Raw genomic sequence first — 18,457 nt, 5'->3', positions numbered from 1 at the left:
GAGAGCAGCTAAGCATATTGATTCCTTCCAGAAAGACTAAATCCTTATGTGACAGCAACATGAGAAGAGGCAAAAGGGTAATAGTATCATTTAGTATTGAAATACATAGCAAAATAAAGAGGAGAGAAATTGAGAAACAGTTACTATTTGCTATAAAAAATAATCAGAAGAAAATATTATGAAACAAAGCTCTTTGTTTTCATAACCAAAGCTGGCTGTCACTATTAAATGAGAAAAAGCTTTCAAGTATGTAATATTAACACCCTTTTATTTATGCAGTTTATGTACATTGTAGAAAGAACAGTGTTTATATTCTAAGAAAAAATTGGATTTAAATTAAAAATATTTTCTAGATGCAAGTCTGAACAGCGTTCACAAAAATGTACTTTAAATAAGACCCTCAAACATAAATATTAATGCACTAAAATAATGTGTTGTCTACTACTCTGCCAAGGAGTATTACCACAATGAAAAGTAGTTGTTTCTCCTTCTGCTAGGAAGAAACTAAATCAGAACACTCCAGAAATGGACAATAAGAGAGACTTGGAGACAGAATGACCTTGAAACTCTGGTACACGCAGCTGCTTTCTCATGTCACATTGGACACTGTAGAGCAAAGATGTTGGCTTGAAGTTCCATTCTCTACCTCTTCCATGGTATGTCTGGACTACAGTAGACTCCCCTAAGTGGGCACTGTGACTGGATTAAGTTAGGGATCTTGAAGGTAAAGCTTCCATACCCAAGTCTTTTGGCTGGCTACCCAAATAGTTCCGGAAAATTAGCCTCTGAAATTTGGTATTTAGGGTTAGGTACTTAAAGGTTAGTAATGCAAATATCTCCAGTTTAAGCTCTTTTATGAAGAAAGAACAAACAAGCCTACAATATTAGGGTTTTTTCATACTTGTGAATGAGTGTAGATAAAGTCTAATTCCAATATGTTTGGTTTAAAATGTGTTGAATGAATTTCTAATTAGAATAACTACTGAGTACAGAGCAATGGCACTGTCCTGAAGCAAATAACTTCTGAAGTGCTAAGACCTAGACAATATTTTAGAGCTAAATCCAACCAAATTTGACACAAGGATGAGTCCAGCGGATAATTTGCTCTCATGTCAAAGACGGCAAACAAAGGAGAATGGGGCAACAAGTGTTGCCCATCTAAATATGTATTGTTGTTGAAAAGCCACTCCTGCTGATCAGCATCTGCTCCCTCTGCTTTGCCACATACTGAATAACTTTCTCTATTTAAACAATTTGATCTAAGAGAAGAACAACAGATGTTCAGTGAATTGCATTTTCTGTCTATTGGTAATTTGATTTTAAAAAGGAAACAGGAAATATACACTTTTGTTTGAAAGCAAAACACTGGTTCAGCCCCCTGCTTCATCTTTATATTCAAATTCCACAGATTAGAAATCTTCTTCTGCAGAAAAAATTTAAAAACACCTGATACATGTTTTCATGGATTTTTTTTTTTGTATTTCCCTTTACATTAGGGTATTTGCATGCAGGTATCTAAAGACCTAAACAAAAAAAACCAAAACCAAACCAATGCTGTCTAGAAAAGAAAATACTGACACTGATAATTAAATAATTTATTAAAAGTTTGTTTTAGAACGAAATGAAATTAATTGCAGTAGGAATCTGGAAAGCATCTCCTTACTGTTTTTATAAAATAAGATTTCCCATTCATTTTAATGGGTTTCCTCTCACTAAATGCTGAACCCTCTATCCAATGCTTTTAGATGGAGAGAAAAAATGACCTTGTCAATTTTGAAATACATTAGTGACTGCCAGACTCTCATAACTGTAGAAAGTTATATTTCTGTGTAGCTACAATGGAAATCTAAGCACATTGTCAAGTTCTTATCTGAGATCATCCCATACCTACCAAGGCTAGAGACTATCCTGAATTCATGAAGGGAGCATAATTAAATGTAGAGAAATCACTACTCAAGTAAATGTAGAACAGTTTTAAGGAATGTACAGAATGTACAATGACTTTCAGAAGACTGTCAACATGATGCTTTAAAAAATCTACCTGTCCTAATAACTAACACATTATAAAAATGTAATTAATTTGGTTTATAGCAAGAAAGTATAACACTGAAAATTCTTCTATGGTGGAAATTCATTAAACTAAGCCTAGGGACTTCGTTGTAGATTGTTACATAAAGTCCACAGTATGTCTCAACTTGTTGTGTTTAGTGTGATTTTAATGCAGCAGATCAAAAGTATTTTTACAGAAAAACTAAAGTGAAAATATCTCTGGTATTTGAAGAGTATAATTTGCATAGTTGTCTTACCTTTTGAACTTGTCTTTGAGTACATAACAATCTAAGCAATGAAGGGTCTGCTATCAGTCTTCTTCATGAAAATAATGAGTTAAACACATAAATCCACCTTCTGGGCAATAACATGCTTTCTGTAAGGTGGGAGACCAAATGGGAAGGTATTAATTATTTTTCAGGATGTCTAATTTTATGTTTATTATTCAGAATAAAAGTTCTTTTCACCTTTGACTGGATATTAAGTGTGTTGGAAAGCTTAATAATCTTGTAGATTAAAGGTTTAATAACTTTGGAGAGGAGATATCACACTGCATGTAGCTCAAACTTGTTATTAGCTTTCCACAACTTTTCCTTCATCCTCGTCAAAGATTCACAGTGCTTTCTTTGAATCTATCCAGCTGACCTTTTTCTGTGAAATCATTAAAGTGTGGCTGAAAGAAGTTTGAGGTTCTGATACTTTTCAGCTGTGGAATGGGAAACTGGTCAAAGGCCAACAACTCGCTTTTGCACAGCCCATTGATGTTAACTTGTGTATTTCCCTCCAAATGTCTTTCTAACCTCACATCTTCTCCCAGCTTACTCTTTGTGGAACCCTTTTTTGCTCTAAGCAAATGTAAAGAATATTTTCTGAGCCCCTTTGATTGCATTTGTATTACTTTGAGTGTATTTATAGTTCATACTGTACATTTTATAGTTTTCTTCTCCTACATCATAGTGATAGATGATTATCAAAATGATGTAGAAAAAGGTCCAAATGCTGGCCAAAGCTCTGCATGGAATACTGTCACTTGGTCAGTCATTTTTCATTTAGTCCTGAAATGCTGGTTATTCATTGTGCTAAGTTTTTGCTACCAGCCTCCATTGCACTCTTTCTCAACATTTGAAGAAGTAGTTCTATTTTTCTTTGTCAGTCATACACACATGGATTGCTTCTCTGAAATTTCTGATAACCAGTTAACTCTTCCACTTCTCAATTGTCCTCCAAATTCTCTTTTGCCATATCCAAAAATGGCTAGACAGACATTCTGGAAGGTGTTGCCAGCATGAGTGCTACAGGAAAAAATCTATATGTAGATGTAGAGACAATATAAAAAAGCAGTAATGAGTTGAAGGAAAATTCTGTTTATAGTTGTGCCCCATAGTGGAGTACCATACTTGATAATTATAAAATACTGTAAAAATTGGATAGAGGTATAGGAGCAAAACAAGAAATGCTCTATACAAGAAGTCCAGTCTGTTCATGTTATTAAATATGAGATGAAGCAATGACTTGATAATGATGCCTTAGGTTTTATATTTTTCAAATCCTGTACTGCCTAGTGTGTAACTCTGAAGTTTCTTGTAGTGTGTTAACTTCTGCTCTCCCATGCCAGGTAGGCATAACAAAGCCACTCCAGGCCTGCTCTCCAAGGATACTCAGACCGTCCTAGGCCCAAAAAGTATCAACCAAAAGCCTCTAAAGGAAAACTACATCATTAACTGAAGCTTTAACTGGAGAATTAACCCTGATATGCAAATGAACCAAACTTATAAAAGTGTGAAGAACTCACACCCTGTCGTCCATCTTGGGGTCCATCTTGGCAGTAGCCTCTGGCTCCCCACAGGGTACCTTTGAAGGCCCTTAAAATAAATACCTACCTTTATTCCCTTACTCCTGTCTAGTCTCTGTTTCTAGGAGGCCTCTTAAGGCATCAATAAAACCCCTCACATGGAAGAGACTGGTTCAAACTATGCCTGACTGAAATGTGGTGTATTTTCCAAGGAAGAATAAGGGTTAAGAATGTAGAAGATAGTGTAATGAACCACTTAAAATGCTTCCATCTCTTGGTGTTTTTATTGCCAAAACTGAATGCCTTTATTAATTATACTCTGGATAAATGCCAGTTATTATACCTACAATGGAGTTACTAGTTGTGCACTCTGTAGGACTCATTGATCTAATAAATTTGTATCATTTAATTATTTTTTGTAACCACAGTGAACACTTCTGAAGGAAATATGGAATGCTGTCAAGTATTTAGTTCTGATCACTGCATTCTTTGTGTCCCAATCATTTCCTATATGGCACAATAGTCAAGGTATCATACATTACTTCATCAGCCATTAAGTTATTCTACATTAGCTTTCTTCTCTGCTATGAGAAGTTATTTGATGTCTTAATTCTAAGAATATGGGTGGGCTTTTTAATTTTTTCAAGTGAAACTATGTACTAATTTACAACAGAGCCTTTCCACAGGAACAGTCTGCATATTCTCACCTTGTGGAAACATGAGAGAGCTTATCCTCCGGAGAGAGGAATAACCTCTCTATCATTTACCTACATGTGCCTCAGGGTAAGAACATTGAATATGGTAGTTCCTGAAGAGGCAAGGTTTCAAACATTGGTGTGCCTTGGAATAACTTGTTTGTCTGCTCATGTCTTTAATTTTCTAATTTCAGGAATGTTTTCAAATGCATTTTTTTTCGAGCATTGGGATAGCTACCACAACCCTGGGAGTTTGAAGAGCGTATATAGTATGAAAAAATATTTTTGATAAAATGAGAGAACAGTATGCCTTTGTGAGTCTGTATCAAGTAATCTAAGGTGGCATCTTTTTTGTAAAACAGAAAAGAAAAAGCAACTTTCTCCTTATCCCCATTTAATCCTCAAATCCCCATCTAGACCTCATAAAATCAATGCAAAAGTTGGTGTGAGAGCAAGATTTGCTCTTCAACCTCTGGTTGAAACTATGCTTCTGGTCTTAATTTCTATTTATTAACTTAAAATTTATGCTGATATCTTGAAGTGTTTCAAGATATGTGAAACTAATAATGAGCTATTCACCTTGAAATCACAGTAGTGCAAAATTCCTTGATATTTTTTGGTTTTGAGAAATACATCCTGTTTGGGGACCTGGACTATTCAGTTCATATATTTCATCTCTCTGCCTAATTAACTCCTTTTGATTTGTGATTTTTTTGAGCTAGAGTACCTTACGTCCTTCTTTTATGGCTAAGCAATTTCCTTCAAGTTTTAGTCCCTTTTAACTGACTTAGGTACTACAGATTCAGGATGTTAGGTGAATCTTTATTTTAAAAGGGTGGTTGGTATTTGCTCATGATTGTGCTTTTAAGTAGCATTAAGGCCTTCACTGAAGTTTTTTATATAATTCATTTTAATATTTTCAGTAAATTACTGTCCAGGACTTATTCTTTCCAGTCTTGTCTCCTGTAGAATTTTTTACCTCTAAAATTATGGGACTTGATGTAGATTCACTTGGGCAAAGTCTTATGGCCTAGGGGCTTTAGACGTTAATAATTTAGAAAACATAATTTTTTAAAACTTATTTTAAAATTCCACACTGATCTCACAGTTTTCAGCATCATACAATAATACCCTTATTATCCCTAGTGTGAAGGGAAATTCAACAGGGTTGAGAAAGAATAAAGCAAAGGTCTAAGTTAGAAAACCTTATTTCTGTGACCTTACTTCAGATTACTGTTTGGTGTAGTTATGGCCTTTCCAATGTAAAACAATTTCCTGAAAAAAATCTACAGATGTTGCAAGAGTTAAGAGCTCATTGATTTCTTTGTAAACATTCTTTCTAGTTTTTAAAAAGGTAGGGGAAAAAGTTTATTATTTTGATGGCTCAAGAGAGGCATATATCTCACAGTCCACAGGTTTTGTGAAAGCTCCACTGAACAGATTTGGAAATTCATTTTATAAAGATGCTTTTTAAAAATAATCTCTGTAAAAGTATACAATATAAATTATTGTATATATATACAATACATATAATATAATATAATATAATATAATATAATATAAATGAAATGTTACTTTTTTTTTCAATTTGGAGTATGATAAAGTGTTTTGTTGGCACTTGAATTGCTGTTTAGAGGCAAGGAATGAAAGCAAAGTGTGATTTTAGCAATTATTTCAAAGCAGAAGAACGGCTTTTGAAAACCGTTTAGAATATTTTTCTGGGATCAAAAAGTTATTCAAGGCAATCCAAGCCTAGCTTCCTTCATTAAGAAGCAGAAAAAGTATTTTTTATGCTGCTATGGACTATTTTAGAAATATTATTGTTGAAAATGATTTCTAGTAATGTAGTCTAAAACGTCACTTGCCAAAATGCATATTGTCTAAGTTTTCTTTACTTTTGAATTTACTTTTTTTGCATTTAGGTGACAATTCAGTTTTCAGATGCAAGCTCTTTAATTTTAATTGTTTGAATGCTTAAAAGGATCTAAGCTTCTTCGATGATGTCAGTTTTCAAGTGTTTCACATGCAAATGGTCTAATACTTGGCACCTCTGTGTAAGCAGCATTTTTTCTAATGTAGCAATAGGAAACCAACTGACCTTTAGATAACTGTAGCAAGGATATTAATGGCTGAACAGATATGGGGTGCTCTTTAAGAGCCTCATTTATGAATCTCAACTGCCAAATCTGTCTCTCATGATTAAGATGAGTTAGTAAAGAAACTTTACAATTCATAAATAAAAACAAATACAATTCTTTTTTGTCAGTAGAGAAGAAATGCCCAGATTGCACAGAATTGAAGACTTGAAAAGGAATGACTGCTGTATTTGGGGACAGTTTGTCACTTTAAAGGAGGCATGCTCGTTCTGGCCCAGGTGTGAAGTCAGGGAGGGAGTTTAAGGATTTTCCAAAATGATTTTGTTGCTGAGGTCCAACAAGATAGTTGTGAGAAAGACTGATACCATAACGTGGTTCATCTATCTTCCTGTCCCATCCAGGTAAACTACTAGCTTTCAGCCCCGTCAGTCTTCAAGGGAACAGCAAATTGTTCCTCTTATCAGTCCTCATCAACTCATTCATTTACTGGAGGGGCAGGAAAAGCACTAGCAACTGCCAAAACTTTTGGGGCATCTTGGAGAGAAAATTAGCTCTCCAGGGTATAAATGCAAAATCTCAGACTCTTGCAACCAAATTAAAGAGTTCAGACTGGCAAAGTAATGAACAGCTGCTTATGATTATGGATAACAAGGTAATCCGTTTTGTATCACAGGGAATTCTCACTTCACATCTTTGTTACACTTTAGCTTTATTAGTATTTTAAATTCAAAATTTATTTAACCGTTTTTCTTTTTCATTTTGATCAAAGGACATTAAAAGATTTCTCTTTCCCAATAGTCCTGTGTTGGTATTCCCACACACACACAGAAGTAATGTTGTTACATTCCCATCAAGCAATGCCCTTATTTACCTCAGATACCATTAGCTGCATGTCTGCTGATGCATTTTGCAAACTCCTTTAGGAAGCATTTTTCAAACTTGTGCCCTTCAAGTATTTTATGCTGTGCCAGCAATAATTCTTATTCCATCTGCTCCAATAGGTATCCCATTCTTAGCCTTAGTATGGGAGCATCTGCTGCTAACTGCAGACATCAGCAAGTAAAAATGTGAGGAAATTCTTCCTGCTTCTTCAGTATAAAGAACTTCATAAAAACATTTCTCAGTTATTGTGGCAATTATACCAGTTTTCATGTTAGCCCAATCTCACTCAGCAAAGAAATGGTGTATTATACCTATTCTAACCTCATAAGGAAAACTGAATGGCATCTAAACCTAATGCATAGCAAGAGAAAATGCAAGTCTGATAAGAAATCTACAGATGGAAAACCTATAAATCTGTGCTAAATGGTGATTTTCATTTCAAAATTGACCTCATCTAAGGAGGAGTCACTTAAAGCGTCATTAAAGTGTTTTAAGGATTTTGGGGAGGAAGAAAAAAAAACCAGATCAACCAGAAATTAAATACTTTTGAGTATTATTAATTTGTCAAATTTCCTCTTCTGATTTTTCTTTTCTAGATCAATTTCAGCACATCCTCAAATTCCTCTCTACTGTTCTGTGGTCTCTGTTCTATCAGTGATAATGCTGATTTCTTCTCTTTTTAAGTGTGCTTGCTTAAATTTAAAGATAACCAAAGGTAGATGTTTATGTTCTTTCTAAGCCCTTTTTCATTAGTTTTTCTCTGTACTTGTTGGCAATACTAGTGCTTTTAGATTCACAAATATTTTTAATTAAGGTACTTTCTCTCCTATACAATTAGACATACAAACTTTATAGAAAATTAAGGAGTTTTTTTGAATCATTTATTTCCAGTATCTAAATGTACCTGTCTAACTGCCTGACTCTTACCCTGCTGTTATCACTGCAGTTGCCTCTTGGCCTTATATAAGTCTATTCAAAATACTATTAATGTTATTGTCAAAGCTTACTATTTTTGCCATTTGTGTTCTCCTATGAATGAGTAACATTATCAACTCATCATAGTTTACAGCATGAGGAATAAGCTTACCATTCCTGCTTTGAATACTCTTCAAAATTTTGATCCTAGTTATTAAATAATAAATCTTACATCTCATCAGGTTTCCCAGCCCCACTACTCTGCAAGTGTTATAACTTTGGCTCTTTTTTACTCATTTTCCCTCAGTTTCCTTATAATTGCTCCCCAAGGCTTCTCAAAAGGTTTGCAGTGCTTCACATCAAAGATTATCCACTTCCTTAAAATTATATGCTTGTCTATCTCTTTAAAAATAAGTTTACAACTTTGTCAAACAAAGTGTATGTAACTAATCCTCCCATTGTTAGGACACTTAATTGGAACTTGGTTTTGGTAAAAATACTATTTTATCTAAAAAAAAGCAAAGCATTCTTGGTATTCCTAAAACTTTGCAACTTTTCATCAAGAGAGCGAACTCTTCAAAATCAGCCAAATTTAAGGTATTTCATAATTCAAATGTATGCCCCTGACTCAGTAATCACTTCTATACGCTGAGTAAGATACAGAAGGCTTGCAACTTGGACACAAAATGAAGTTGCTTTGACTGGGTTCTACTTGTGTTCTCTTTCCCTCTTCACTGTTGGACAGTGGGCCACTGTCTTCAGAAGAAGGCCTGGGACTGCATAATCCTCTTGACATTTGGAGTTGGTTGCCAGTTTTTAAGACCAAGCTACAGAGTAAGATTACTAAGAAACAGCTACCAGTTTTGGAAGTTTATTAGGACAGTGTGAAGTAGTCTTTCACTGACCAAGGCATGCTTAAGGGAAAAGGGGAAAGTACCAGAAGCAGAAAACTGGATACACAAGTGAGACGGGATCAGATCAGGAATCATGAGCCACAGGGGCAGAGATCAAAAAAACCCTAGGGGATTCTAATCTGAGATCAAAGAACTGCTTCAAACTGCTGAGGAAACTGAGACAAGGGAAAGCATGTAGGTGTTTTATCTAGATTTGTATACTTACCCTAATGTTGGAGGTGGAGAGATTTGATATCCTTATAGAGCCTGTAGAGCTGTTTACTGTAGCTATCATTTGCCCTGAAGAAATGAATTATCTCTCTTGGGTTTTCTTTCATTTTTTTTTCTGTGTGTAGCCCATCCTAGCCTAACAGTTGCAGTGCTCTAAGACTGTGTGGTCTTTGCTCTGTGAAGAGTAATGATGAAGAGTGTGTTTCATAATATCCAATGGTGGCAGACAGAAACAAGGATTCATCAGATCTAGCACTGTGCAAGGGTTTTTTTATTGCGGCAGAACCTATGAACAGCCTTTTGAGAAAGCACTATCAATGCTGATTTGACTAGGAATGATTGTGGTAGTGCTTTATGCACAGGTTCTCATCTAGGTGGATGCTACTATTACTGCTATACTTCTCCTGGGGGAAGAAATAATTGAAAAGGTTAAAAAAATCCCAAACCACCAAACCTGGGCATTTTTGCTGGACAGCTTTATTTCACTGACACATAACTGAAGCAATATCCCAGAAAGTTCCAGGGGTGAGGCAATGTTTTAATTTTCTCTTTTCAAACAAAGTTGAATGAAATCGTTCATTTAGCATATGCCCCACCTTATTTGAAAACACATACTAAAAAAATAAAAAACCCAAACAAAATATATAATTTGTAACCATTCTTTCTCTTTGCAGGAGGATCCCCCAGAATTAGCCCCCAGGAATTTCAGCATTCATTTTAGCAGCTGGTATATATGAAAGAGTAAGAAACTTGTCAGAACAGATGACACGAGGATGAAATTCCCTAAATCTGTTTTAGCCTGTGGAGTACCTTTTGCTTGATAGTAATCTCTCTGTGATTTAGAGAGAGGTTATAGTTTGCAGTAGTTTGAGTCCCTATCCAGCAGCCATGTTCTCCTTAGTTCTACCGAGTAAAACTGACTTGGTATTAAGTCCTATTTAAGAGATTTTCTGTATTTTTTTCAGAAATCAAGTCACGTATATCTCTGGGATATTGTAAGACACATGTTATGTGTGTTTGCAAACTGTATCATGAAGCTGCAGAGGGGCATGTATATAAACTGTGCCTTATGGTACATGTCAGCTAGCAGGACCAGTTAAAGAAAATTTTCACAAATATTTTGTAAGTTTTGGAACATGTAACAGAAAAAAAAAATCCCCTTTTCAGTGAAATAGCAGAATGGCTTTTTGGGAAATAAGTTAATTTTCTTCACTATTGATCTAATTGACAAGACATTTCTGCCTTGAAAAAATTATCTAAAAACCCCAGAACTATTCTTTATTATTTACTAATAATTACAATAGCCTTTTGTAAGTGAGAGGTATTTATTGGAATAGAAAAAACCCCATGCATCTAATAATCCACTTAGTCCAATTAGTTTAAAAATGTGTATGTTACAGTTTAATATTTTATATTGAACCACTAACACTCTGCAGCATTGCAGAGTGAACTATTAAGGGAACTCCTTTAGTAGTGTCCTAGAAAAGGTCGGAAAATCGTCATCTAAGAAAGACACACCATAATGCTTTGAAAATGGTTTGTTAACTACTAAGTTTGCAGATAAGCTTGCACATTTTTATAAAACTTTTATCTTCCTTTTTGGTTCCTTCATAAGGTTGTAATAATATGAAAATTTGTTATAGGAATTATAATTCCTTTCTATAATGACTGCTTTCTGTTTCTTTATACCCCATGTTACACTGCAAGTATGTGAAGCAAAGTTGTTTTATTATAAAATCCAAACTAACAGAAATGTACATTCTTAGTATTGAAGTTTATTATATCAACACTAAAAAAACCCAGTACTGGAACTGTTTCCAAAACAGTTCTTTTACTACATCCAGAAACATACCCAGTATTCAGAAATTACAGCTACATGTCTGAAGGAATGCAAAAATATTTGGAAGCATATATGAAAGTGTTTGCTATAATTATCAAATTATTAAATGATCATCATTAAATATAGTGAGTGCTCTGAGTAAATCACTTTTTAAAATTATATTGAATAGACAATTTCAAAGATATTCCAGGAGAAATTCTTCACACATTTATAACAAGGTGTTGGAACAAGATCAGAAGTCAAATAAAGAAGATCAGAGGTTTCCATATTTTAATTCTGTTAAGATAATTATTCTAGCAATAGATTCAGATCTCTCATAGCATTCTGTGAAGAATTATCTACAAGTATGTTTTTCTAATATTTAAAGTATTTCTGCATGCACATGAATTTGATAGTCTTGATATATTGCAGGGAAGTCAAATGGCTGTTGAACATGACAATATCTGAACTATTGATTGTCTAAATTGCCCAGAAGTTTAACCATCATTACCAGTCCTTGTTCAAGAGAATGTATTCGTGCAGAAGCACCCTCCAGACTTGGGCCTCCCTTAAATACCTTTGCCTCATTTTGCAAAAAGAATAAGAAGTAAAAATCAACTCTTTCATGATTAAATCCTTTGATTTGACAAGGTGGTCTTGCAAAATCTGTGCGATGTGTGAATGGCTGGTTGCTCAGAATGACATGCCATCAATGTATTATGAAAAAGAGATTGTTAGTGCATTAATCTGTATTTCTTGCTTTTATAGATAGCATGAAGTATATGGAGGAACACTGCTGATTATTGAGTGTTCAATTTGATGTCTGTGGAAGTACATCATGTGTTAATAGAGGGAACTACATAGTTGTTTGGACATCTAAATTTGAGTCAGTGCAGATGCTGAGAAGTTACAGGTAGAGTTCATAATTTAATTCCTTTTTAATTCTAATTTTTATTATTATTTTTAGATGACAATATCAGGTCTGTTTGTTATATATGTGCTTAAAACAATAGACTTACTCTTTGATATCCTAATGTTTCTATTGCTGTGACACAAACATTTTCCAGAGTGTTGACACTATTATTATTTTCTTAGGATAGATATTGAAATAATAAAATATGTAAACCCAAAAGATAGAATAATTTTACATATATAAGATGTAGTTTCAGTAATTATCTATGAACTGAAATGGAGAACAACAAGCCTTTCTTATTTATTCAGCTGTTGGCACTTTCCTCTCTTTGAACATTTTTTGCCTTAAACTCCTTTTCCTTATACTTTCTGTGTTGAACTTTCCTTGTATTTTTTCTAGTGTCTTCCCTTGCACAGTACAGTTTCTCAGCTGCTAGTTCTCTTTCTATTCCTACAATGTCTTTTTAAATCTTACTTGTTCTTCATTATACTGAGAAATCAGAAAACATCAGATCAAGATACCTAGAACAAATTTAATTTCTCCTTCCTTCCTCATTTATGAATATATACAAGGTGATATAGTCTTTAATTAGATGTTTAAATAGCTTTTTTCCATATTCTCCATCTTCCTTCATTGTGTAGGATATCTTTGTGTAGGCTGATATCTTTGAAAGTGGCCAGCCAGTATTTTACTTCATTACAATAAATGGGGCTACATTAAGGCTCATTTCTAGAAGAGAACTCAAGATTCCAGAACTTGATTTATGTACGTGTCTGACATTCTAGAAATCTCCCTCAGGTGCTAAAAAAAATTCTGGAGCACCAAAAGCCTACCTCAGGGAACTCCCTGCAGTGTACTGTGGCTTTCAGGGCTCCTGAAGGAACTAATCCTTTGCTTTTATTCTGTAGGGCATATTACCTACCACCACTTCAATAGACACAAGCTCACCCTGCTTCTGTTCAAAAGGAAGCAAAGCCAGGAGACTCCATAACAAATGGTGCCACCAAGCCTGATCAGCCCTGCTGCAAGGCAGAGAACCTCACACATGAGGAAAGACTGAAGGTTTTCACTGAAACCTTCACTGAAGTTGTCAAGATATGATTGGACACAGCGCTAGATAATCTCATCCAAGCTCCCTTTCCCATGAAGGGTTGGACAGGGTGATCCTTTAAGGTCCCCTCCAACCTGACCTGTTCTGTGATTTTGTGCTTCTTCTAAGCTCTCCGCCTTTTTCCCAAGGTCACATGACTCTTGGATGGCTCAAGGCAGTTCATGTTGTATTTGCATTTGCTGAGTAACAAGATACCTTTTAAATGACAGCATTATATTGTGCGAGTATTAACTTTGAGAGCTGACTCTGCTATGGAGTTCAGCAATTCAACCTATCTTGGTTTGGTGTCCAAGTGCTCAGTTCCTTCTGCTTTGAAAATGTAACTCTTTTTCTCCCCCCTGATTCAAGAGGCAGATGTGACCCCTTTCATCATGAATTATGCTATGATCCTTTGCCTTCTCTAAATAGTAATTCTGGAGAGGGGGAAAGATTTGTAGTACACACTTCAGTTTCAGGGTTTCTGAAGGTTTCTCCTTGCTGAATGCACTGCTTTTACACACAGTGGTCTAAAACATCAGATTTTCCCTATGCATTTTTTGAGGATATTAAATACAAATTGAATTGTCTCACAGAACCTGCAAGCAAAATATCACACTCAGTAAGTAGAAGTTTGCAGTGAAATATATATCCTTCTAAAACCCCCTCCTAACAATTCACAAATAAACTATGTTGCTTAGTCTGTCCAACTATTTCTGATATTTTTTATGATATTTCTATCCAATAACTTTCTGAAACTCATCCATGTACTGTAAAAGAAACAAAATAATAATTTGTGATCCAGCAGAAGAAACCCATGATTTTTAGTGAAAATAGGTCTAGCATGTTTTGCACATTTAAGTAATGAGAATATTTTAGTCTATTGCGCCTTCATACTCTATGGAAAACACTGGGAAGATGCATTATGGAATCCAAATTTTAACATTGTATCTAGAGAAAAGAAAAATCTTTTTCTTGATTGAGGGGAAATAGGGACAGTAAGATAACATCATTTTACTGGAACAAGTTATGCTCAGCTTTTGCAACTGAACACTGGATTCTCTATTCTAGAACCACTCTAAAGGTATCTTTAAAGAATTTTAGAAGAAAAAGCATAGGAATCCTCTCAGAAATCTTCTCTCTGCAAGATGACCTTCCAGAATGCAAAAAGGTCAAACGTCTTAAGCAATGTTGTAAACCCACCTTCTGTTTCCACAGGACATGCTCTCATTCAGGAAGCCTGATGCTAATTACTTTGAATCACAGAGCCGGATGAGCATATCCTTCCAGTTTGGGAGATATGCATCTGGTGGTAAGAAGAGATTCTGCTAATTCTCAGGTAACTGCTACATGGGAAAATATTACCACTTATCCTTCTATTTAGCAAGAGTTATTACTTGTATGTGAGTCACAAATAAATGGAGGCTAAATGGAAGAGACAGAATGACAATTTAACTCTTCATCTTCTTTTTTCATATATTTGTATAGAAAAATTTTCTCGGGTACTGGATGTTGTAGGATAGGAATAAAAAAACACAACAACACAAAAAGGGAAAAAAAGTAGCTTTTTTTGGGTACATTTGCTGGTGATTTGAATGAAATTAACTTGCTCTGCCAAACCAAAAAATATGGCCAGGATCTTGAAACTAGTCTTGAGGAATTCCACTCTGAGATGCTGATAATAGAATTGTGGAATGACAGAATGGTTCGGGTTGGAAAGGATCTCTGGACATCATTTAGTCCAACCCCACCGAAACAGGTTCATCTGGAGCAGGTTGCACAGGATCGTGTCCATCCCAGCAATTGCCCACCTCTGTAGTCCACCTAGTCCCTAGTGGACTAAAATGTATTCCTATGTCACTGTAGGTCTTAGAAGTTGCCATAATACAGCAGCAGTATAGTAACAGTAGATGTATAGCCATAGCAACTTGAACCTTTATGCTCAAGAAAATGTAACTCATGTGCTATGTGCGGTTTTGCCAAGAGCAGGACTTCTTTCATGAGTTGCTGAGTTTCTCTTAACTACATAGTGCCTGCAGAAAAAGAGCACAATCTGTTCTCTTTATCCATGGTAGATAGAATAAAAAATGATGGGCATAAGCAGCAAGAAAGAGTCTGGTTTGAGTTTAGGGAAAAACTTTTATCTCTGAGGAGAGTGAAATTTTGGAGCAGGATAAAATCTGGATTCTTAAAGCAATGTAAGCAGAGGTGATGAGAAATGGGCTTTGGTCTCTAAGGATTCTTTTCTGCTTTATCTGTACGTGCGTATATGATATTGTTAGTGTGACATGGTTCCAGATTTCAAAACTCCAGGGAAAAAACGTTGAGTTTAAAACAACAAATAGGTATTTAAGAAGCAAAATGGTGATGTATTAAGTCAACTTCAGAGCCAACAAATGTTTTAAAAACAATTATTAATTTTATGTATAATATTTTTGTGGTCTTTATTATATTTAAACTAAGGGGTGACATTATTTTTATTGTTATTTTTATGGTTAGGCATACACATCTGAAAGATTCTGTTTGAGCAGAGTCATTCTCCTTCCTGTACATCTATTTTCAAGTCAAATCCCCTGTTTTTTATTAGCTATTTGTCTGTCCAGAGAAGGTAAGTGGGAGTTTTACAAGCTTTAACTAAAGGAGCAGAAGCACAGAAAACTTTCACATCGATACCTTTGTTTCTGAGACTCTTGTTTAAATAGGCTGTAAGCAAAACAAAAATGAAAGGCTTGGGTTTATAGACTCATCTCACTTTGCTTTGAACATCTGAAGCTTCACAGAACAGACAGAAAAATGCATAAAAGGATGAGAAGATTATATTGATGACAGTCATGTTGGAAGATGAAGAAAACACTTCCGTTCCTGAAGATCAGTCTAAAAGCTAACATTAATTATTGGAACTTTGTCTACATCATCTGTTTGCAATGGTCAAAGCAGTGTAGATGGAATTAATCAATTCAACTAACTGTAATTCCTAGGTTGCTTTACTGTAGGAACTGAGCTGTTCTACCTTTGGGCAGCAGTGATTCAGTGGAACAGAAATGTTGTCTTGTTAACTGATATTTCTCTATATTTTCTTAGCAAAACTGAGGGCAAGAGTGGAATTTTCTGAATCAAACAGTTTCACTGAACTGAATAAAATCTCTTCTACCTTCTGCTAACAAATTTCAGTCAGCAGATGCTTTAATTTCTTAAATATAGCCTCTTGCTCATCTTCTGAATGTTCCTGAATTCATAATACCCTAATTTATCTTGTGAAAAGGCAACCTGGAAATAAAATTACTTTTTTAAATAGAAAATAAGAAATTTATCACAATTGTATTAGTAAAACATTCATACAGCACTTTCTGGGATCCACATTAAATCATTTTAAGTTGGTGCTGAGATGGTGAGAGATGAAAAAAAAAAAGAGTACACTAATGATTTTTGTTTTATCTCAAAATCTGTTACACGATTCCTATCACCACTTTCTTAATGAAGCGTAAATGACAGCATCAGCATTGCTATTGTGATATTTTTGAGGGGGTTAGGTCTTTAAAAAAACAGTCAAAGGAATAACTCTGATAGATTTTTCTGCAGTTTGTAGTATGTTATTTATCTATTGCATGCCGATCCTGGATATGGGTTTAGACAATACTGATATCCTCATATTAGCTATTTAGCTATTCTATTTTCATCACCACTGGAAACTAATAGCTTAGATGATATCTACTTCTCACCAGCCTCCACTGGCTCTCCTGTGGATTTTGAGAAATAAGTATTATAAAAAAATCAATTTAGTGGATCTTTGTTTCATTTAACTTTTGGCACACCTCTCCAAGACAGTGTGAGAAAAGTTATTCTAATGTTGGCTAAGTAAACCTTTCAAAGATAGAATCATCCTTATTTTTTATTGCTAGAAAGGTAGTTCAAAAAAAATCAGCAACTAAATATTTAGCAAAATGTTAGCTTAAAGGTTGTACCTGGTATTGTTTTTTATTTATTCCATAATATGCATTTTAATTATTTGGGGAATAATATATACATGTAACTTAAATAAATTAATCCATAAATTTGTCTTTTGATGCAATATTACCTGAACGTGTATTCCCAGTAGGCACACATGCACATCCACCCACCACAAATACACATGTACACACAGCCAGCCATGCACATAACAGAGAGACATGCTCAGCACTCACACAAACAGGACCAGTGGCCTCATCCAGGTCCCCTCTCTGGCTGAGCAGGATGGAGGTCTGCTGGTGGGAAAAGATTTACAGGGTATATGCACCTAGCAGCTGAACTCAGATACGCAATAGAGTCAGCAGTGGCCCCTAGGTCCCAACCCCCGCCAGCTGCTGCCACTGGGACTCACTGAGTCTGCAGGCCCACTCCAGCTGCTGCTCCAGACATACATCCACTCTCCAGCTGATCTTAACCTCAGAGCCCCCCAGACCCTATGGTCCCAGACCCTATGGTCCCTCTGACAGCAGGGACTACCCTAGTCCCTTCCACAGCCAGGGCGTCCTGTGGTCTCACCCTTGGAAACACACATACTTGCCTTGCTCCCAGACCACTTCACATACTTGCAGCAAGTCCAGCTTGTCCAGGACCCTGCTAGTCCCCACACACCCACTTGCACACCCTCATTCGCACCACAGGGCGTCTGAGCCCTGGTCCCTTCCCAGGAGTTGGCACTTGCTTTCATTCAGGTTTCTCCAGATGCTGTACCCTTTGTGCAGAACATGAACAGGCAAGTCCACTGATCATCTACTATTTATGCTCTGCCAGCTCAGTTACCACTTTATGCCTTTATTTTCCCAGGCTTCTTCCTGCCTCAAACCCCCTTGATCCTCCTGTTTCCCTACCTAGCACAGTGCTAAACCTCTGTCATTGCACCGTCATGACTAGGTGCAGCAGTTGCATGAGACGAGAGGATGCTGCTAGGATGGTGTGCCTGGTAGTCAGCATTTTCTTAAGAGAATGAACACAGCCACTCATAAACTGCATCTCCAAGACATTAACTGTGATTAATATACTCTGACTACATCATGTTAGAAAAGTGAGGAATCTTCAAAGAAACAACCGTCTACTGGACATGGA

The sequence above is a fragment of the Corvus moneduloides genome, chromosome 4 (genome assembly GCF_009650955.1).
Source record: "Corvus moneduloides isolate bCorMon1 chromosome 4, bCorMon1.pri, whole genome shotgun sequence".
Lineage (NCBI taxonomy): Eukaryota > Metazoa > Chordata > Aves > Passeriformes > Corvidae > Corvus > Corvus moneduloides.
This window is presented reverse-complemented; position numbering follows the sequence as displayed.